The 23,921-nt window shown below is 41.6% G+C and overlaps 1 long non-coding RNA gene across 25 annotated transcripts in view; it reads right to left on the bottom strand.

Moving 5' to 3' along the window:
* Positions 1-1,235: 1,235 nt before the first annotated feature.
* Pvt1 (Pvt1 oncogene) overlaps positions 1,236-23,921 on the bottom strand; it is a 221,359-nt gene continuing 198,673 nt past the window's right edge. For 8 of the 25 annotated variants that reach the window (NR_185124.1, NR_202082.1, NR_202080.1 and 5 more), the window contains 4 exon segments: positions 1,236-3,094; positions 8,966-9,061; positions 10,073-10,267; positions 10,396-10,528. This is a non-coding gene — a long non-coding RNA (Pvt1 oncogene). 25 annotated transcript variants of the gene reach the window in all.

Raw genomic sequence — 23,921 nt, 5'->3', positions numbered from 1 at the left:
TTAGGCATCTGACTTCATCCTTCTCACAGGGCACAGTTCTGCAAAACAGCCATGAAGCAATGTCATTTGACTCTTTCCAGTTGCCAGTGGTCCAGGGAGATCGCTTTCTGCTCCAGGTCGAAAGCAGAATTATACCTCAGTGTTACACTGTGTAAAATGGAGACTCTGGCACAAAGCCATCTTTCCTCTGATCTCTCCATTTATCACAAACTCACGTCTTCAAGCTTTTTATTTTCCATCTCGGTTCAGTCTTGTCTTTGTGCTCATCAGTCTTCTAACCAGAAGTTTTCAGACAAGTATCTTTTGAAAGGTATCCTACAGTCAGAGGCAGGCTGTAGTTTCACTGGAAAGATTTGTTGCTCCCTTGATAAGCATAAATTAACAAAGAGTTACACCTTGGATGATGGCATCTAGGATGGGAGAAATACGGAGACTGCTGCGAGGCCCGATGCATTTAAACAAAATTTACTTTCAGACTGATCAACAGCAACATCTACATGAGTACTCCTAACACAGAGGTGAGAAATTTGATGTGCTTAATAATGAAAGTCGTGTGCCTAGTGTGCAGGAACATTACAGTGGGGTCTGCATTTCATTGCTGAGTACATATCATTGCAGGACCTGGTGTTTTAAAACATCAAGTCATTTAGTACCGCTTGTAACGTTCTTGGTCAGGAATTTGGGAAGGACGTGGTGGGGTGCTTCTCACTAGGGGTTTCCCATGCCCTTGCACTCACATGTCACTTAGATTGTGGTCATTCAAAAATGCCAAAGGCCAAAACAGTCAAGATGGCCATCACTGACTGGGAGCTAATCTGAGGCCATAGCTAGGTCAAGAATGACTCTTCAGCATTACCCTCACCATGCTCCCGTAGTGCTGTACTCTAAGATCACAAGGCAGGAGCCGTATGCAACAGTTGCCAGTCTACACACACTTTAAGGAAAATACAGAACTCCTGTGTTCCAATTAGAAGCCCATAAAGGGTAAGCTGATTCTATTCATTAACCACCAATGACGAGAATGCTACTTAGACTAAGACTGTTCAAAGATAACTAGGAACAGAGAAAGAGAGATTATCTAATCAGTGTACGGTTCATTCCATCACCTACATAGCATCACCAATGTATCATTTCCAGACATTTCTCCATCTCTGGTCCCTGTCTTCAGAACATATCCAGAACTGTTCAAGATGTGGTCTCAAGGCTGATTTCAAAGGTTCTCAAGAAATGCCACATTTAAAACTTTGTCAAAATATTTTATTGAGCTTTATAACTTGGTAAAGCACCCAATGCAGAATAGTCGGGATTCTGTAACCAGTATGACAGTGGAATAATGGCTCCTTTATCACTAGGTTTATATCCTGGTGAAAAAATGCTAACATTTAGTCTACAACAAAATGACTTAGGGACAGCAAAGAAGGAGAGCACACTTTAGAGGTTGGGCACAGAAGGCCTGACTGGAAATTGACATCCAAATACTGATCAGAATATAATGAGGACAGAGCAGAGAGTTATGCGGGAAAGAATTTTCTAGAAAAGGGAGTTGCTTCATGGAAAGACTGAGGCCAGAGTGTACTCAGGGAATCTGTGACATAAGAAAGCCAGGCGGAGAGTAGTGTGAACAAGCAAGAAATTGGCAGGAAAAAATAAGCCACCACCCACACACGGAACACTGTATGAATCTAGAGATTTTACTCTAAGTAAGATAGAATTTCAGAGGACACTTGTGGCTGAAGAATCCCCATCATTTGGTGCTCACTTTTAAAGGATCCTAGCTGCTGAAGAAGGAAGGTAGGTCAGACAGAAGCAGGAAGGTTGGGTAGGAGAGTGGTTCAAAGGCAAGGCCTCCTTTCCTTGGGTGTTTCTGAAAGAAAGGATAAGTGAATCGGAAGGGCCCACATTCAACAGGAACTTTCCAAATGTGAGGTAGGATTCTCTGGCAGAATTTTTTTTTTAAATGGGCACACATACTAGTTGGTTCTTTAATCCCATGATCAAGAACTATTTTGAAATAATGCCTACTCGCTGGTCGATTTCTAGTGACCTCTCTGGAGCCTGGCCATTTGGTGTAACAGAAAGTAATATCCCAAATCACACCTGCTGCTTCACACATGCTCAGCAGTCTGGTTCCTCGCTACACAGAAAGGGCAGAGAGCCCAAGCACTACTCTTCCTCCCATCCCTCTACCTCTGATGAGAAAGAGGAGAGGAGATGCAAAAGAAAAGGCCACCAGATGGAAAGACCCTTACAAAAATGAGCTTCAAAAATTCTAGAGCCTTCCAGAAGCCTTGTCCAGAGAGACTTGAATCTATTTGCATGAGTTGCTTTGGGTATTTTGGTCATCTACTGACATGATTTGGTGGTAGCAACCCCTTCTTTTTCACAAGCCAGCATTCACTAAGAGGTCTTTTGTGTCAAAAAGAAACTACTAGTGTGGGTGTTTTGAGACAGTTTGGGGGGGCATTTCATGCTCCATGGGCCCCAGTAGTGAAGGGGTCAAGGTTCTGCTTAAAGACCACAGAGGCTTGAGGATGGATCAAGAAGCAAAAGAAAGCCTACAAACATGGCTGCTTTTCTTCTCAGTCCATTTGCCAACACCTTCCACATCCGCTTACTGTGAGTCCGGCAATGTTCCAACCTTTTTGTAAATATTTAGTCAGTTAATAAGATTGACAATCATGACTTCAATAGTGCCACTGTCCCTCATTCAGGGTTCAATTTACATTTATTGAGCATTACACAGATGAGCAAAGGAATTCATGAAGAAGCTAAGACACTTATCTGCGGTTCCATAGATTATTTTAGGTTGGAACCCCTGGAGCTCTGGCTGCCCCTTGCTGTGCAGATAATTTGAATATCTATTAGAAATGCTTTCAGCTACAAGTAAGAGACTGCTCAAAATAAACAAATGTAAACAATCAGGAATTTTCACCAAACAAGAAATCTGGAGGTGGTCTTAGCCCCAGATGATGGACTATCCCATCAATAATTCTGTCAAGGATCCAGCTTCTGTTCTTCCATTCTGGTTTCCAGTTGTGTGGTTTATCATCACCTCATAGGTTTAACATAGCGATGGCCTGCACCTCCAGGTGACCTATATATGGATCAAAAATCAAAACAAACCCCATCAATTCATACATTTTTATATTCATTTCTTAGTATACTTAGATTATATTGAAATTTTAAAAACGCATATCACAATGTAAAAAGCCAGCAAGATGGCTCAGTAGGTAAAGGTGATTGCTTCTAAGCCTAACAACAATGTTTGAGTCCTGAAAGTCACACAGTGGAAGGAGAGAGTCACCTCCTGCAACTCTACATACAAGCCACGGCATGCACATGCCAATGCAAATATGAACACAGGCACAAACACACAATGGATTGTAAGAAATATTTTTAATGTACAGGAAAGTCCATCTTGAAACTTAGGAACCAAAACAACCCAAAATTTAGGAACTTAAATTTTAAAAAAAAAAATGGTGAAGGAGAGATCTGAACAGATACTTCACTAATGATACATGGAAGGCAAATACAACATAAAAACCTGTTGCCAAGGAAACACAACTGAAAACAATATGGAGATTCCACTATGCAACCCATCTAGCTCAAATCTAGATCATCAGTACCACCAAACATTGGCAGGGACCTGGAGCTACAGGTATCTCCTGGACCCAAGATAGACTTGGAACTGTGATCCAGCTATCTCAGATGGGATTATAGGTCTACATCATAGGACTGGGTAAACTTTGTTTTCTTGATTTGTTTCTAGGGTTAAACCTAGGGTTTCAAGAACACTAGGTAAATGCTATATCAGAGTTACCTTTCTAGGTGTACCATAAAAACTCAGTTCATTCCTAGTAGGAATGATAATTTATTTTGGATAAAAGTCTGGCAGAACCTTCAAACTAAACATAACCTTATCTAAGATTAAGAAACTAGCTTCCTTAGTATTTATAACATGAGCTGAAATTTTAATCAAACATAGATGTTTATTAGCTTCACTTCTTAAAGGTGAACATGGATGGATGTCAACTCTGGCTCATTTAAACTGTAAAATAGAAATCAATCCTTCTCAACTCATCAAAGGACATATTAAAGAAGTCATATGCAAAAGGCAGGTTTGAAAAGGTTACATGCTATGTGACTCCAACCATGTGATAGTCTCAAAACTACACAACCATAGAGATAGTAAAAGGAGCAGTGGTTGATAAGAGTTAAAATATGGGAAAGAGGTATAAATACCCAAATAACAGGGAATTTCTAAGGCAATGAAAGATGGTAGATTTACAACACTATGCATTGATCAGTCTCCATAGTCCCACAGGGCAGCAGTAATGATCCCCAGTATGAGGACCCTCTGATCACCCATAAGGTATGTACTATAGTACAAATTTTAACAAATGTACCACTGTATTGCAAGATAATAGTAATATTTAGTAATAAGATAAGATAGAGTGAGGAGTAAGGAAACTGAGAGAAAATTCACTGGTTTGTTGTTGTTCTTTGTTTCTTTTTTTTTTTTTTTCCAAAATAGGGTGTTTCTGTGTAGCCCTGGATATCCTGGAACTCTGGAGAACAGACTGATCTTGAACTCAGAGAACAGAGTGCTGGGATTAAAGGCATTTGCCACTAATGTGCACTTCTCAGTGGATTTCTTGATAAATCTATACCTATTCAGGAAAACAAGTTCACTAAAACACAAAAATATATACACTGTGACAACATTCGCATCCTTTGATCCAATGGCTCTACTTCTGTCACTATTTTTGAATTACAGAACATTCTAGAAAGAAAATTATATATACAGGAAGGAAAAACATTAGGAAGTTTCAGATTTTTTGCTAACAAGAATTTGGAAAAAATAAAATTTCAACATGTAACTGGCAGTTTATGGAATAACACAAGCAGTGATGGCAGATAACTTGGGATGGGAAAAATTAAATGATATCTATGTGGGTTTGGGTGTGGAGGGGCTATAGAATGGCAGCCTTCAGTTATATAGAACAATTGTTTGGATATTATAAAGGACCGTGGGATTATAAATAACTTCAATGCTTTTTGGTTTCTTGCACTTTCAATATCCTTGCCAGATATGTGTCCATATATTGGAGGTCTAGGATGTGGAGAACAAAAGGAGAGAAAACAAGAATGGGTAGTGAAGCTGGGAAGCTTATGAATAGCAACACTCACCCCCATTTTTAAAGAGGTGGGGGGCAAGGAACCCTTGCTTTTCATTAAGTTTAACAAATTAGGGAGAAATTAGTCACAAGTGGAAGGTAGATGTCAGAGGACTGCTGATGTGAAACTGAAGCGAACCACCTGAAGTTCAGATGTTTGTTGGGGACAAAGCGAAGTCTCCAGATGTGTGTCCAGCATGCAAACATCAATAGGAAGTGGACCTCCACTGAGTTTGAAGGATTAATAATATGCTTACTGGTCCAGTCAACCTGTAAATCTCTACTTCCTAATTCCTTTCGGGGACCTGCAGTAGGGAAATACATGAGAAATACAGAGAAAATGAAAATCTCTGCCTTTAAGTGTAATCTATTTATCTATCCACAGAGGGAGAATAGAACAGCTGGTGTCAACCAAGCTCAACCAGTGCTCTGGTGTGTGCGTGCGTGTGTGTGTGTGTGTGTGTGACATTCCTCAGAAGGGAGGAGTTTTTATAAGATGAATTTAAGAGGTCAAGGGATTTATGTCTGAGACTTCCCTACATCAAGCTTTTCCCATGAAGGATCTGTGAATCATAGGGTAGGTTGATTTATTTTTGCAAGTTTACCAGTTGTTAATATACACGGTATAAGGGCTGAGAATATGGAGTAGGAGGAGACAAGTAGGATCTGAATCAACATACAAGATATTTGAACACATGCTGTTGTGCAAATCAGCTATTAACAGCAGCAAGAATCCAATCATTCTCTAATTCATAGCCTCAATTGGCCAGGTACACTTTGCCAATGAAATCGTCTCCATCCCCTTTGTTCCCATTATGTATATATCTCTTCCAGTTATCTGTAATTCAAAACCTCGATAGTTATGCTTTGTGACAGGGTTTTGCACTGTAATCCAGGCTTGTCTGGTTTTCTTCATCTTCCTGCCTCTGCTCCCAAGTGATGCAATAACAGGTGTGCCCTATCACACACAGAAAAATTATGATTTGTTCTGTTTTGTTTTTCCCAATTAGAAAGGGAAAGGAATGGGTAGAGAGCCAGTTGCATAGCGTGCTTTCCAGCGTACCCAAGTGTTAGGAAGCAGAGGCTGGAAGAGGTTGAGCTGTGTGTTCATGGCATCTGTGTACAAAGAAATATACGTGCTCATTCTGATAGAAATCTGCTCAACCCATGGAACACACAGGCAAAGGGATGTTCAGGAGTGGAGGCACACAGAACCCTCAGATATCACAGTTACAACTCCTATGTCTCTCTCCTTCCTCCTCAGTATGGCCTCTTACTTGCAAACACATCATTTATAGACTAAGGGCCAGAGTTTTCCTGACACATGGCAAAGCAAGCCTTTCCTGACAATGCAACCCACTTTAGGCATATGAAGAACTGCCAGTGACCCTTGTGGTCCTTAGCTACATAGACGGGGAATACCCCATAGCTTATATTTCAGGATAGAAAAGCCTACCCATGAGTCATAGTGGTTTAGAATTTCCTCTGGGCCATTCTTGTGGCTCTCTGAAGGGCTTGGGGTGTGTCATAAAGGCCTAAAACACCTGAAGATTCTCTTGTGAAACAAGACCTCTTGGGCTTTGGTGGTCTCTCAAGTCTTGTCATAGATTCAGGAAATGACCTATCAGCAGGTGAAGAGAGATTAGAAACACAAAGTGAAATATTCCCAGTGGCTGTGGTTTTAAACTTTTGATTTTATTTTGCAAGATACTTTGCCCTTCACCATACCAGGCACATATGGGTCCTGTCTTTGAATTTTTACATGTATGTGTTTAGTATGGAGTGACTATGGAAGCCAGAAATAAGAGAATGACTCAAGGGAGGGAGACGAGCAGAGCATAGGCAATATGAAAGCAGAATGGGGGAATAGCAAGAATAAAGATATAAGCAGAGATGGGGTGGGACATGGGGGAAATGAAGAGGCAGGAGAGTTGACAATTAGCAGAAACAAGTATATGCAAAAACCATTTGGAAACCTACCACTTTGTAAGTCAATTAGAAATAGAGTTAAAAAAATTTAAAGGGATATGGATAAAAACAATGGATTGCTAAAAACATCATGAGAGATGTGAGATCCAACATTATGCTGCTTGTTAAGGAAGCTCTTGACATTGCTACTGGCTGCTCACCAGAACTAGTTAATACCATTGCTGAAGATATCATATACCTCAGTTATGAGATAAAGAGAAATCAAGCTGGAAGTGAGGTGGAAACTTGCTTTCTGTTGATACCTTTCATGTGCTGTGGAAAAGTGCTGTGCAAGCTGATGAGAAAGAAAACTCTTTTATCATCTTTGACCCCAATGAAACTGCCAGTTAAGATGCACCCACACAGTACAATAGTGGCATGGCTGATATGGTGGTAAGCAACTACTCCCTGACTGGACTTGAAATCTGCTTTACAGGACGTCTATATCACTCAGGTCTTAGGCTACACAGGCAACTTTACTACAATTATTTAAAGTGATATAGAGTCAAGTTGCTTTTTAAGTGTGCATGCACACACACACACACACACACACACACACACACACACAAATAGACAAATGTTATGCCTGGCCTTAATCAGAGAAGTTTCTCTTAGCAATGAACTGTGGAAAGTACAGAGATTCCTGGTTCTAGAGGGTGTTGAGAATACACGATGGTTGAGTACTCCCTAGAATTACAACATTGTCCCCCAAGGCTCAGAGAATGTCACAGAAGATGCCATGAAAAGAATGTAAAGCCAGAAAATACAGAAAAGAGTTGTGAGTGCTATTGTTTAGCACAGACATTGCCATCATGACTGCACAACTGCTGTGGTTGCTTACTCTGGCCCTTACAAAACTGGGCTTATCAGTCTATCATGGATGGATGACTCACTCTAAGGACCATATCCCACCCTGCTGAAATAATTGGATGCCAGTAGACTCCAGGAGAAGAGCAGACAATGCCTTCAGTCATAAACACCCACAAGTGGGTTCACCAGGCTCCAGTGGATGGTTAGAAATTTGTGTCTACACAGACGGAAAGACAAAGTGGGTTAGAATCAAAACAAAAGGACATAAATGTGAGAAAGGAATACAGGAAGGAAGGAGGGTGACACGAGTGGGAGACACGTAGGATGGAAACAAGAGTAACTAGATTGAAATATATATAGGTTTGCCAAAACTAAATCAACCACACAAAACTTCTTTATAAATGATGGCAAAATATTTGGAGAAAAGAGTAAAATACAGAGGCACTAGGCCACAGATTATAGTAGATTGTTTGTGGCACTAGATTGGGGTACCTTTCCTCATTCCAGTACATAGTGGAGGACAGTTACTGTTGTGTTCTATATGGAATCCCAATGACACTACTGAAGTTTGAGTATTCTGCCTAATACTTGAGACCACTATGCAGATGAAAATATGTGGTCTAGGGAGAGGACGTTATCATAGTTTACTTAATTTGCTGTTCACTATTATGGAATAGGTGGAGCCCAATGCCCTAGATTTAGGACAAGTGATATTTGCTCTCTTTGGCAAGTCTCACAATTTTGCCTAATTCTGTGGACTTTTTTGGTGTAACCCCCAAAGTAGTTGGCTGATTTTGATGAAATGTGGTGTGGCTACTATAAAATACACTGCGACAAGCTGGTCAAGTTATCAAAAGGAAGACATCTGGAAATAGAGTGGCTCAAAATACAGGTGAAAAGTTTGAGGGGCTGGAGAATACCTCAGTTGATAAACACTTGCCTTACAAATATCACAAATTAAGTTTGATCGTCACGACCCATGGAAAAAATAGGTATATGGTGATACCTACTTTAATCCAAATGTCAGGAGACCAAGACAAGAGGATCCGTGTGGCTTTCTGTCCAGCCAGCAAAACTAATTGACAAATTCCAAGCCAATGGGAAACCTGTCACAAAAACAATAAGATCAACAGTGCTTGAGAAATAGCATCCGTGATTAGCATCTGGTGTCTCCATACACCAAACACATATACATGTATACCACACACAATTTCATTTGGTTCAGATGAGAGGTGGCAAATCCAGTTAGCATGATAATAGTTTGTATTAGCTAAAGAAAGGGGGAAAGGGGACTTCTATATGTCAGCAGGCTCGGCAGACTGCTTTGTGGAAAACATACAGCAAGGCAATCTGCTCACAAGTCGGCGGTTCTCTGTGTGGATGTATACATAAATACAAATGAAAGGCCGGAGGAAAATGTGCTCCAAAAGGATGACACAATTATTCCTCATGCAGAGATGAGGATGGGGCAACAATCAGCAAAGATACATTAAAAGCATCTCCACCTTCTTGGAAAAATTCTGGGTTTCTTACTCTCAATGGAACACAATCATTCAGTATTGATATAATAAAATACTGGCTTTTTAAAAAGGAAAAAATACAAGTCATACTTTGAGGATTCATTCACCCATCTATCCATTCATCATGCAAACACCTACTCTGAGGGAGGCATGTGATGTGAAACAATACAGTCCTGGTCCACAAGCTGAGGTCTAAACTTTTGGGGAAAGAGAGCATGAACTAGGCTACCTAAGTAGCTGCTTAAGAGTTAAAGAAGATAGAGGTAAGAAAACGAAGAAAGTGATCCCAGGGCAGAGATGGCTCAGAGGGTATTTTACTTGAAACACCAAGAGAACTCTTACTTTGACTTGGGATTCTGAAACAACTCATGGGAAGTGTATGAAAGTGATGGGTTTATACACCTCCAAATAGTGAAACCATAAAACATCTTAACTGAATTACCTAAAGCTGAAATTGAGTGCAAATCATGCTTTGTAGCCATAGCTATAATTACCCTAATGGGATCCTTTGAAGATGGAGGCAGTTCAACGAGCGAGTTCAATTGAAAGTAAAATTTCCAGACTAATGTTCCATCCAACTAAACTGAAAGATGATACCTGAGAACCCTGGAGAAAGTATTGAATATGGTGGCAGATGCCTAAGCAGGGGAGGGAAAATGCCTTCTTCACTCTTCTCCAGGTTTCTAGGCCCCTTTCCCAGTTTCAGGAATCTTCTATGTCTTCTGCAAAGAGCATCTCGTTCTCTTAGGGACAATATCATGGCCGGATCTATCACGTGAGCAAGTCTGTCTCCTACAGTGGGGAATAAACTTAAAAAAAGAATCCAAGCGTAGAAGGACAAGAGAAAAGAATATTGGCAATCCAATATTTCACTTATTATAATCTCTGGACACATTGCATTCTGGGAGGTAGATACTTACCTACCAGCTCTGGAGAAATCAGCTGTCTTAGAGAATTGCCTCAAACATGAAATGAAGAGGTCTATCCTTGCTCTTTATCATCTGTGTGACATCCGCTGAGTTACTTGGCATCTCTTAAATCAATGCTTCTCACCTGAAAAAATTAAAACAGGAATACCGTTACCATCACACATCCCAGGATACCAAGGAAGTGGAGCTGTGAACACTGTCAGTTGGTGCTCTAGACAGTGTCAGACAGTACGTGAGGAGGGTTGAGTAGGATGACCAAGGGCCTCACTTGACACCCAGAATAAGTCTGTAAACCAGCAGCATCCTTGAAGCATTGGAGCCTTTTATTCACCGAATTCAGCTTGGCACAGGAGGTATTTAATGAGTTCTCCTGTGTCTGATATGAGTCCTCCCCCAGGTATATGGTTCTGTATCAGGGGATTACCAGAAACATCAGTGTTCATGGACAATGGCAGAGATTTGTGTGTGTGTGTGTGTGTGTGTGTGTGTGTGTGTGTGTGTGTGTGTGAAAAATAGGTTGCTGAGAATGAATGCATTTTCTTGCTGAGGAGAGTCAAGATACCAGTTGCTAGAATACTTTGCCTCTTAATAACCAGAATCAGTAGGATGCTTAAAAGCTCAGCTCTGGAACCAGGTGCTCTGGGCTTTAATTGTGGTTCTGCTAATCAGAGCTGTCTGGTATTTAGAAAGTAGACTCCTTCGAGCCTTTCAGTTTCTCCATTTTTTAAAAGATGATAAACCATGTCTAATATTTGGAGGTATTCTAAGTTAATAGCATTATTAATCCACTGAGTACTTGAAGTACACCACTATTATCTGTGGTATATGAATAAAGCCAAGGGATATCTCTGTGAGGTTACTTGCTTAAAGCCACCCTGCCAGTAAATGCCAGAAGTGAAATTCTTTTTAGCTGGGTCTTGTGGATGCCAAGCAAGTACTCTGCCACTGAAGCAGGTTTCACAGTCTGGAAGCAGGTTTCTTAGTGGAACCTAGGTTTTGCCATGACACAGACAGGCTCATGGAAGATTGTCTGGAGACTTCTATGAGAACATAGCAATGAAACTGTCACCAACCCACCTGGCAGAGAGCAAGTATTCAACGAATTTTAACAATTGAGTATCACTTAAAAATTAGTGGTTTTCCCCTTTAGTCAGACAGAAAATGCAAGGATTACCAGAGCATCCATGTGGTAGGTAGGAAGTGAAAGCAGCTACCTGCAGAGATCCTAGCCCCTGACAGGTGTTTTTCCCTACCTGTTGTGGCACAGGGCCAGAGCTGTGGTGTTCTGCCCTTGAAACTTTCTGTTGCCTTCTCTCATTGGGAACATGCAGAAAACTCAACTCAAACAGCTAGGGCAGGAACAGGTGTGACGTTTGACTGGTGTGAAGAATTTCTAAAGAACATTAGGTTTCTCAAATGAGCCAGCCAGATCTAATTGCACATGGTAATGGGCAGGTACCAGTTAACACGTCACTTCTGAACTCTGAAAATGGTTAATCATACAGATCTGGGGATGATTGCTTTCACAGACCAGCAGCGTGTGCCTCAGAAGTTGGCCACAGTGAACAACTGATGGAGACCACTGGTTACTAAGTAGCCAGTCACCTCTGCCCACTTGTTTATTGAAATAGTTCCCGTTCTCTATAGGTTTGGCACAGAGACAATTTAATAATCAGAAGAGTGAACCCTGGTATCAATCAGCCACAGCAATCCTGTCATCTCTGATGAGGACTGGTTCATAGGACAACTGACACAAGATACACAATAACACAGATTAGGTGAAGTCTATAGGGAATTTCCAGAAAGGATGATCTTCTCTAAAAAAAAATAGTGTGCCTACCTGATATTTCTTTTCACTAGAGATTTTTTCTTTGGCAAGTAAAATGTACAACACAAGAACCAACCCAGGGCCCTGACATGATCATCATGGTAAATGCACATCTTATCACACCAGGTGCTGGTGAGGCCATGGGGAAACAGAAACCACTGAGCACGGCTGATGGAAGTGTAAGAACAGTCATTCTGGAAGAGTACGACAACACTCATGAAATGAAAGGTGGCTACAAGTTATGACTCATCCACCTCACTGTAGGCTCTGCAGCAGGGAGATGCTCTCAACAGTCCCCACCATGGGGATAGAGTTCTTATCGCAAAACTGGACTCAGCTTCCCAGCATCCATCAACAGAAAATAGAAGAAGACAGGAGAAAAATGTTAGCCAAGACCAATGGCTGATAAAGGTAGGTCTCTCATATGAATCCAGGGTACCCAAAGCACACAAACTGAATTACTATGCATTAGAATAGTTCATTGGTTAGAACCTTTGTCCTCTGTGGGGTAAGGTTGAAAAGTAGTGAGAACATTAGGAGGTAGGAGAAGGACCACAAATGTCATTCCAATCATTTCACAGCAGCTGAGGATGCCTGCTCTGAGCCTGCACAGGATGGGATCTGTCACCAGCTACTGATGGGGGCAGGAGGGTCTCATGAGGTCTACCTCTCCTTGCTGAAATCCTGGCTACTGATGAATTCTCAGGGAGGAGAATCATTATCTTCAAATGTGAACCTATTGGTCAACCAACAGCATGATAGTCCCATATCTGTGGTTACTCAGATGTCCAAGATTAAATAGGGTGCCACAAAAGAAAACAAAAACAATAACAGCAAAAAACATAAGAGAAAGAACCTGGGGGTGGGGAGGGAGAGGAGAGTTCATACGGATAGGAAGAAGATAAAAGAAGATGGAGTCTTGAGCAATGAGAATGTATTATATACATGAATACAATTGGCAACACAATTAATAACAAAATAACCGGTTACAAGATACACCCAGAGCTGTATCTCCCAAGTGATTCAAAATGTAGTCAACTTGACAAGGATGAAACAAGACGATAGTTCTCCGTGGCCCACACTGATTTATACACTTTCCTCAAGTGATGGTTAGTTGGAAAGGCCAAATTGTCCTGATTTAGTCGTTATACATGACAGTACCAAATCACATTTGAACTGGACCAGCCATAGAATAAAGAGGCTTGACCTGGAAGGTGGAAAGCATAGGGGGCTAGACTACAGAAGAGATGGACATATGATTCTTAAATGACTGCTTCTTTCCCTTTCTACTCCCTAACCAGCACACCAACAAGCTAACCAACTCTGAAAACGGGCTTCTCAAGTGCCTGACAATGCTAAGATGCCTAGTAAGAGATTGCCAAATGGAAGTCATTTCTGAAGTGTATAATCTAGTTAGGAAGTCAAGATTTCAACAAGAGTAAAGTTAGGTAACTATGGAAGAATGAAGTATAATAAGACAAGATTGTCCACGGTTAACCTAGTGTGGGCCCTATATGGTCTGTGCACAAGAGATCAGGGTCACTGTGTGTTTTTGGGGAGAGTCCTCTGAAAGCCATATTTCAAAGAGCCATAGGTTGGAGAGTATGTAGCAGAAATCATAAATGATGAATGCCTGAGGGGAGATGGGCTTGATTCTATGGGTTCAAAGCAAGCAACTTCTAAAATAACTGAGTCCTGGGATTAGGGGTATAAGGGTCTAGATGATGAAGATTCTGAAAGCCAGGCAGAAGATTCTGACGTGGAAAACAGAAGTAAACAATGCATACAGCTGTACGGCTGGGAGCCAAGGGTGGGGAGATTGGATCTCAGCAGAGACCAAGGCACCCACTCCCCACTCTTTTTCCAAAGCTTAAGCAGGGAAGGAGTCATGAGGAGCCAGAAAAGCCAGAAGTTCCTGGTGACCTCTGCAATCATCACCAATCTATCCTGCAGACACCAGAAGATACCTCACAATTCTCTCCCTCTCAGTGTAGCCTCAGGTATCACTGCATCCCAGCAAGCTTCCTGGATCATCACTAGCAAACTGAAGGCTGAAACCTACAGCCATCAAAAGGACAAGGTCTGAAGGGACCAGGGGAGACAATTTAGGATGACTAATACATTCTGGGAGTACCCAACAAATTGAAGATCAAAAATCCAGCTGTGTTGTAGCTTCTAGGCAAATATGACTCTGCTCCCATTCTAAAAGGGACAACACGGGTTGCAAAACCATGACTCATAATCTGTTGAGCTCCACCTCCATCCTCAGAAAACAATGTCCACTTCCACCTAAGGTCAAGTTCAAGATCCTGACTGGCAAGAAGAGTTTCCGATACAGCACTGGGCAATGCTTAAAGATTGAGTCCCCACTGCCAGGAACCTGTACCAAGGGAGGAAATAACAAAGTCCCTCTGCCTAGATGTTTGCTGTCACTAGGCCCACCTTTGATCAGTGATTGACAGACACCGTCTCCATCAGCTAGTTTTTTTCTGTATAAGACTGGGTCTCAGGTATCCCTAGCTGGTCTGAAGCTTGCTCTATAGTTGAATAACTATGATCCTTCTGCTCGAATGCTATAGTAATGTACCATGATCAGTTTATGCATTGCTAGGGATCAAACCTTAAGCTACATATGTCTGTTAGATGGCCATCCTGTCAACTGAACCATATCCCTTGTCCTGAGAGCAATCTTGATTCATCCAGAGGACATAGGTGTTTGTCTAATCTTTTTATAAATCTGACAGATCAAATTGTATATATCAAGAATGATACAATGCTGTGGAGTATATTAATTATGAAATGATGAAATCTACCTAGTTAACATACCTATTACCTGACATGGCTTTCATGTTTGTGGAAAGAACACAATATTCATTCTCTATGTATTTTTCAAGACTTCAATATAACTAAGAACTATAATTCCATATACCATAAGTATAAATTCAAGAGAATTTATTCCTCCTATTGAATTTTGTGTCCTTTCTTTTAAATCAATATTACACAGATTTCTCTCTCTTCCAAACAGTCCACATTCTGGTAAACACCATTCTATTTTCTATTTCTGTAGACCAACTCTTTCCTAATAATTTCTGAGTAAAAAGATGTGATGTTGGTCTTTCTGTACCTAGCTCAAGATGTGAGTACACATGAACACATACATTTAACACACACACATACATTTAACGCGCGTGCGTGCGCGCGCGCACACACACACACACACACACACACACACACACAGAGTCATGAACAAATGCCTTTAAGTCTCTGTACAGGTTAGAGATGCCAGTGACCAGAATCATATAACCTTTACTACTTGCTAACTGCACTTTTCCAAAGTAGGTGGGCAGCAGACTCAAGGAGGTTAGCTAGGGAAAGAGAATGAACTGACAGATGTGTCCAGGGTGGTGCCATAGTGTATTCAACTGTGAGTACACTATGGGCAGGGGAAGGAAACCAAGACAAAGAAAAGATGTACCATTTGCCCAGATTCTAGGAAATCAAACTCCAGGATTTATCTCCAAAAATCCATGTGGAGAGGTCATAAAATACACCAGCTTTAAGTACAGAGCATAGAGAGGGGAAGTCTAACATAGAGAGAAAAGAGTCAATAAAGCTGAACTCTCAATCAGAGAGAACAAACCGAATAATTTCTTAATAACTGAATTCACAAGCAGTGTGTAAGTGATCTCTGGGGGGAAAGAAATCAGCTATAGATGAAGAACGAAGATACAAAAGCAAACAAACAAACAAACGTGCAATACTTCCTATCAGCTATCTGTACTATGATACTTAATACACAGCTTTTTCTAATCAAATACATTTTTTCTAGCCTATAAATGACAGAATTAATGCAATTCTATCCAAAATTATATAATACTGATTTTTTTAACTTGAATAATTAGGAGTGATGGCTCAGTCCTAATATGTGAATTTATGTCAATTCATAAATTTTTTGCATCTCATTTCTATTATGTTTGTTTCTTGCTGTCTATTTCTCTGCCATACATACATTTAGAGTTATTGTAGTCTGTAGAAGTTATCTTTTCAGCATATAGTTTTGCCTTAGAAAACACATGGGCAAAACAGAATTGGCCTTCTCAAACTCCTAGATGAAGACAAAGAATGTGTTGTGTATCAGTCATAGAAAATGATGAAAAATATTTTTAAACTTTGTTCCAAAGAAATGCAGCTGGGCTTTAAGAAGGCCCATTTCCTACTGCAGGAGGCGGCTCTCCAGTTCCCCATGACTTCTAGCAGGCAGCTCCTTGTTCACAGTGTGGAAAACAGCCTCTTTTGCTCCCCACTGGTGTTATTAAGGCTCCTATGGAGACATAGTTAATCATGCCAATTAAGAGCCTGTTTACACTTGGCCTCCACTGCCAGGCACAGGCCCTGTGTCTATGCAAAAGTGGGTAGGTAAGCCACCAGTTGTGTCTCAAGATGACTAAAGGCATGCATCCCCTCATAACTTTTTTCTTCAGTATTAAGTTTATGTTCAGTAAAATGTGCAGTTGAATTTGACATGTATTTACGGAAATGCATCAAACAATACAGAATATTCTCAACTTAGGAGGCAGCTTGCTCTTTTCCTAGTTTATCTTCCCTTTCAAAGAATCAACTGCTATTCCAATTTCTAGTTCCATTTAGTAATTTGGCATAAGTGAAAACTTCATACAAAATGGAAGCATGCTGTACCCTGAAGATGAGCGGGAATAAGGAACGAGAATAGGCAGTTCAAGAGAGATGGTAAAATACAAAGGCGCTCTGCCAAAGCCTGACAGATCCGCAAAGGCTCGTGCAGAGACACGCCCCACAGCCAACAACTGCACTCCTAGGTATGTGTATACTGTGATAAATGAAACAGAAGTCCATGAGAAAACATGCATAAGAACCTCTAAAGAAGTATGTTGTAAAACAAGATATAGTCACAAAAGGAAACCTTCTTCCACTGAAGAAGTTAGATACAAAAATGAGCACTGCAAAGCTATGCTAAGTGAGAACCCGCCCAAGAGTAGAATTTATGGAAAATGACTCCAGTGGCTCAGTCCACAGGAACAGGAAGCACCCCGATGAGGGCTGGTGAATAGGGAAGATGGAGGGAGGTTCAGGAACCTGAGAGCTAAAGGGCCCAGACAGTCTTTTTGAGGAAATGAATGTCTTAGGATTGGTAAATTCCATGGTATATGACTTCTGTCTAAATAAAGCTGTTTCAAAAGAACATGTTTGGAATCCACCCATGTGGAGACAGTGGTAATAGGTGGAGAAGCCATAGCAGTATTATTGCGGAGGAAGTTTAATGGGACAATTGCTTGGGATTGTGGCCTAAGAACTCCATGTCCCCAGGGAACAGAGCTGGCATCCAGTAAGGTCTCTTTCCCGTGAGAAGGCCCTGGGGTTTCTTGCCTTTCTCAAGGGCCCCTTCTTTTTCTTCAGCGTCAGCTAGTCCTGTTCTACCATTCCCTGTTCGTTGGCTTCTATTGTGAGGACAAACTGATGGCCTCTGTGGGTGTGACCCTGTGTTTAGCAGGCTATCTTATTAGAATGGGGAGGTGGGAAAAGGTCATCAGAGAGGGAGATCAAGAACTCTGTGGGGCAGTTTTGTGTTGTTGGTAATGCCGTTATTTTGCTGTTTTGAGGCAGGGTCTCATATATCCAAGGCTGACCTTAAATTCCCATGGAGCAAAGGATGACCCTGAACTTCTAATCCTCCTGGATCTACCTCCTGAATGCCGAGAATATTTGGTTTATTTGGTACTGGGGCTCAGACCCAGAGCTTCAGTATGCTAGGCAAACATTCTATCAACTGTGCTATATCCAAGAGGGCAAGTTTAGATTCCCCCAGTCACTAACGAAATACTTCATCTCCTTCTGACTTACCTCAAAAGACCAATGTCCTGACCTATGGTTCAAAGATCTAAAACCCAGCCCTGGGAATATATCCAGGGCTATTATTTCAATTGTGTATGATTTTAGTCAATATCTTATCTTCCCCAGGCCTCCGGTCACTGATCTGTGTACCAAAGAATATGTTAACACTCGCATGATACAGACATGGATAAGTTTATATGGGCAGACTTAAAAAAAATAAAATAAAATGGGCTGAGAGTATTTGGGGTATCCATTTGGCCACTTGTGTTATACGGCAGCCAACAGATTTGAAAAAGGCAAGGTGCATTCCAATAGTTCTTTATTTATAGATCCTGAACTTCCTGTCTCAATTTCATGTAATTTCCATGCATACAAAATACTCTCCTTTTGATATTTTCTTTTGCTCCATGATTTAAATATGTAAGCCTTGTGAGATGGATAATACCCATAACCCTATGATTCAGGAAGAGCAGAGCATCCAGGCCATCCTGGGCTACCCTGGGCATGTGAGGCCAGCTTGAAATTCATGAAACCGTATCTCAAAAAATAAACAAGTAAATACTAAATATATAAATAAATAAACTTCTTTGTTGAAGGGTTGGATAAATCAGGCGACTGGCAATTCAGGGCTTGCAATACCTGGCTCCCAGGAAATGTTATTCCCTCTAACTACTGAGTCGTGACTGTATGTTGAATTGTGTGTTATAACCCTCATATCTCACAAACTTCGTCTTGTGGGGCATCTACGAGAATAACCATTGTTCATCACGGTGGTGAGGGGTCAAACATTCTAAAGGGCTGAACACTCGGAGAAATGGAATGTGTGGTGATGTAACAGAAACACACTCAGCAAAATCCAGAATATTTATCATGTACCTTTAGTGAAAAGCGTATTTATGACTATCGATATATTACATAGATGAGAGATGATAGAGTCACATACTATGTAGTTATTTAATTAGTTACCTTTAAATCATGCATATTTTTAGCTTTCCCTAAGAAGTAGTTATTGTTTTATATGAAGAGTTCAAACTGTTACACAGGCTTTCAATGTAAAGAGGCATTCTTGTTTGCTGTCTGTGGCCATGATAAACCATGACCCAAAGCAACTTGTAGGAGAAAATCTGTATCCTCTTATGGGTACAGTCCACCGTCAAGGGAAGCCAAAGCAGGAATCCAAAGCAGAAACCATGCAGGAACGCTGCTTGCTGGCTCACTCTCTGGCTCACGTTCACCTGGCTTTCCTACACAACCCAAGCCACCCTAGCCAGGGATGATGCTGCCCTCCCATGCCAATCATTGATCAAGACAGTCTATCTTGTTTTGAGATTGCCAGAGGCCAATCTAATCCGGTTCCCTCTTCTAAAGTGACTATAAGTTGTGTCAAGATAGTATAGGGTAACGAGCACAAGTGCTTTGACTGATAAGTTGGAATTTCTATGTATTAATTTTTCTCGGGCATCTTTTTGAAGGATCCGTTGCAAAGTCTGGAAGCATATTACACATTGGAGGCTCCTGAGAGATTGGACAGAGACATTCCTATTTTAGAAAGAAGGCTCGTCAGGCAAGTCATCATCCACCCAGGAGTACAAATCCTCCACTAATAAGGTACTTGCGTAGGAGACCACCAGATCACAGGAAGCTGTGCAGTCTCGCCCCATGACTTGAATGTGGGTTAGGCTTCTGCACCCTCATGTAACCAGCTGCTAAACAGAAGGATGTCTGGCATCCTTGTGGAGACCAGGAATTTGATTTGCAGCTGGGCAGAAGTTTTTTTTTTTAAATATATGCAAGGGAGGGGGATGTATAAACCTGTGTGGGAGCTGAGAGGATACGCATGAGTTCAGAAAACATCCTGCCAACTGCATCCCTCCCCATACACCAGATGGGAGAACTTAGTATCTAGACCCTTTTCTGAAAGACTGACAAGAAGGAATTTTATTCGTGATGGATGCTAAAATGCAGGGTAGGAAGCATGTTTACAAAGTGGAACATGGTACAGAGAAAGAGGGTGAGCTGCAGGCTGTCAGGCCACCATGCCTTGAAGGGAAAACACATGCCTTTTCATGTGTCTCTGACTGCAGACTGCACCCAGGCAGCCCAAGACTTTCTGGCTCTTGTTTGTAACCCCCAGGTTGAACTGTACATTTTAAATTGGATCCAATCTCTCTGTAGTACTTGTTCACACAGATTAAAGAGAAGTCTTTAGGGCCTCTTTGGCTTTATACTTCCGGCCTCTGCAGCAGTGGAAAGGTAAGGTGCTGGGGTAGCAGAGTGTCATTCCAGCTCTGTGCCCTTTGGAAAGTTCTTTGTTGTCTCCTAGCTTTGGGATCAATAATATCCCAGTGCAGCTGCAGGGACAGCAGTAGACAATCTGCTCAAAAGACAGCCAGGGGAAGGCCACAGGGAACTTACAAAGCATTTAGAAGCTATGCCATAGGGGGGGGAGGCAGAGGAGCTTTGGTGGTCCGATTACTACTAGCTAGGATGGTATGCAGAGAGTGTTTGACTCTTACAGGGACGAAAGCAGGTGTGACTGAGCAAACAGGAAATGTCAGCATGCGGCACCCAGCAAGCTCATGCTTGCACATACGTAGAGCACATTAGATTTTCCTGGGGGAGAAATGACTAGGTGAAGGGGCAGAAGTCATAGGCTGCCAGGAGAGATAAGGCATGGCATGAATTTCCACCAAAGTTCCATTGAACTGTGGAATATTAGCTTCTCAATATAATTTTAGGGATAAAGGGCCTAGAGTAGACACGGGAGGAATTTATGTGATATCAAGATACAATAGAGTTCAGAGGCTTCCCAAAGGCAAGCCTGGGAGTCTCTTCTGTGGTTACTTGGTGGTGGGTAGTCTCAGGAAATCACCATTTAAGACTCCATTGAGCATGATCTCTCAGCCCTGACTTGAAAATTTTCTCAAAGTACACCAGGATGATCTCACAGTAAGGCAGGTGGGGACTTCAGACTGTGAGTGTATCATACATAGAGAAACAACCTTATGAATTATACAGTAAGTAAAATGAATATGCATGTACAATACATATACATCCCTATATATACTAAATGCATATGCACATATATGTGTGTATACTAATGCATATCCACATACATGCAAGCATGTACATTCCCCCACACACACCTTTTTCAGTTTTTTTTTAATACAAGCTCTATTTAATGCTAATATAAATCCATATGCCAAGTAAGGAGCCCCCAGGCATGGAAGATATGAGAGATTGGCCTAAGGGCACTTACTGATCAATAGCAGAGGGCGGATAGATAGAAAGACAGGCAGCTAGCTATCAGAACTCAAAAGTATCTGCTTGCTTTCTGGTGGCAATACTTTAAGTCCACGATGGAGCCACACAAGCCTGGGAACCCCTAGATCCTGATTCTCCCCTTCCCCTACTTATACCACCCTGAGTTCACCCAGGAGTGGTTAAGATATCACTACAGAATTCACACACTTGCCCCAAATCTGAATGTAGCCGTGCTGTAGCTAGCTACTCCACAGAATGCAGACAGCGAAAGGGTATCTATCACTCTGGCTGGATTTTGTTTTCTTGCCCCACGAAAGTCAGTTATTTCCTTCAAGTTGATATCAGTCAGGCCAGGAAGTTTCTTTTTCCCTGAAATCCATTGTGTGTGGGAAGATCAGAGGGTCTTCTGGCTGCAAGGACAGAGCCAGATCAAAATGGAGAGATAGAAGTTAGCTGTCCTGGCCTTGCTTTGTGGTCCCTCTGAAAAAGCTCAATTAGTCCCTAATCTGGTACAGTTCTACCTATCAAAGGACACCTGGAGCAACAGGACACCCATGACAACAATTACTCATGATAATTATCACCAATCCGAAGAGGCTCTGCTCTGCAACAAAGGCTAAAGAAGCTAAGACAGAGGCAAGTAGGGAGATTTAGAATGATGGCTAAAAATCTTGTACTACTTTGTCTCATAAATCCACTGCTTGTAGTCGCTGACAGACAAAAGACAGTACCTGTTTCCCAGCAGAGATCTCTCCAGTACAACAAATCCTTCTAAAAGAGGAGGCAGTGGGACCATCAGAGGGGACTCCACCTCATTTTCATGCCATAGATAAAATGTTAGGGTTTATAATACCAGGATGAATTGATAGAAATATAGTATTGTGTGGACCTAGTATGGGTTGTAGAAGCTAAAGTAAAGTCCACCTGACAATGTCCATGATCTAATCCCTCAAACCTAAGAACATCAGGTCACAGAACAAATGCGCATTAAGGCTGTTAATTTGTTTAAAATAAGGAGCTGATTCTAGATGGTCCTGGTGGCCCCAGTTAAGATCAGAAGGGGCTTCAAAAAAAGAGGGAATGGCTAGGGATATAGATCGCTCAGTAGAGTGCTTCCTAATTATGCATAGAACCTGAGCTTAATCTCCAGCACTGAATAACTGAGCATGGGGTACACATCTGTAATCACAACACTATGGAGGTAGGAACAGGGAACAAGAAATTCAAGGGCATATGATAATTAGTGCTTATTTTTCACCCCTCTGTCAGCTGGTCGACTAGGTGTTGGCTGATGTAAGCAGGGCTTGTGGAAAGGTGGCTTTGTGTCTATATTACACTCCATCACCAAAGGCCCCTTTTTACGTGACCATGACAGTTACAAGAGAAAGCTTGCACACATTCCGTTCTCTAATTGGGTGATAAGGCCATACTCCCCACAGAGCACAAGAAGTCACATGGCCAAGTCCAAAGTCAAGGAATGAAAGTACACTGTATCCAAACATACTATGCCATCATGGAAAAGGCATGAATACAGTTTTATAGGGGGAAGGGAGTGCTACAGTATTGTAACCACCAGTTCAAGCTACCACAGATAATCAGTATGTTTTGTATCCCATGTTACAGATGAGGAAGCTAGAACAGAATCAATTATAACTTCACCCAAACCATATTAATAGTATATAAGAAGAAAGGTAGCATTAGAATTTGTGATGGTCACTGGGCTCCAACCTCCTAGGTAGCAATGAATAGCCTAGTAAGAGCACCAGTGGAAGGGGAAGCCCTGGGTCCTGCCAAGACTGGACCCCTCAGTGAACGGGATTGTTGGGGGGAGGGCGGTAATGGCGGGAGGATGGGGAGGGGAACACCCATAGAGAAGGGGAGGGGGAGGGGTTAGGGGGATGTTGGCCCGGAAACCGGGAAAGGGAATAACACTCGAAATGTAAATAAGAAATACCCAAGTTAATAAAGATTAAAAAAAAGAAGAAGAAGAAGAATTTGTGATGGTCAGTCTTAACTGTCAGCCTCTAAGTATCTCTACAGGGAATTATCTTGACTGGATTGATTTTGATTTGTTGATCCATCCAATGTGGGTAGCACCCTTGGGTTAGAGGCATGGACTGAATGAAAAGAAACTACAAACTCGCCAAAAGCGTCATCACTCTCTATTTCTTGACTATGGATAGAATGTGACCAGCTGCTGCCTCAAGTTCTCATTGTGATTTCCCTACTTTGATGGACTATAACCTTGAACTGTGATCTGAAATAAATTCTCTTTTTTAGTAAATTACTCTTGTCAGAGCACTTGTTTTTTAACGAAAGCAACAGGAGAAGAAGCTAAGACAGAAGGCAAGTAGGGAGATTTAGAATGATGGCGAAGAATTTACTTCTGCTAATGAGCAGGGTTAACTGTGTATGACACTGTTATTGTGTCTGTGCAGGGCGCATTGCTCTGGGCTGCAAAGATTCTCAGAAGCAAAGGAACAATGCTCCAAGAGGGAGCAAGCCAATGGAAAGGCAGCCAGCATGAACTGGTGCTTTCAGTGAGGCCACAGTCTCC

Source organism: Rattus norvegicus, chromosome 7 (genome assembly GCF_021556685.1).
Source record: "Rattus norvegicus strain SHRSP/BbbUtx chromosome 7, alternate assembly SHRSP_T2T, whole genome shotgun sequence".
NCBI classification, from domain to species: domain Eukaryota; kingdom Metazoa; phylum Chordata; class Mammalia; order Rodentia; family Muridae; genus Rattus; species Rattus norvegicus.
This window is presented reverse-complemented; position numbering and strand designations above follow the sequence as displayed.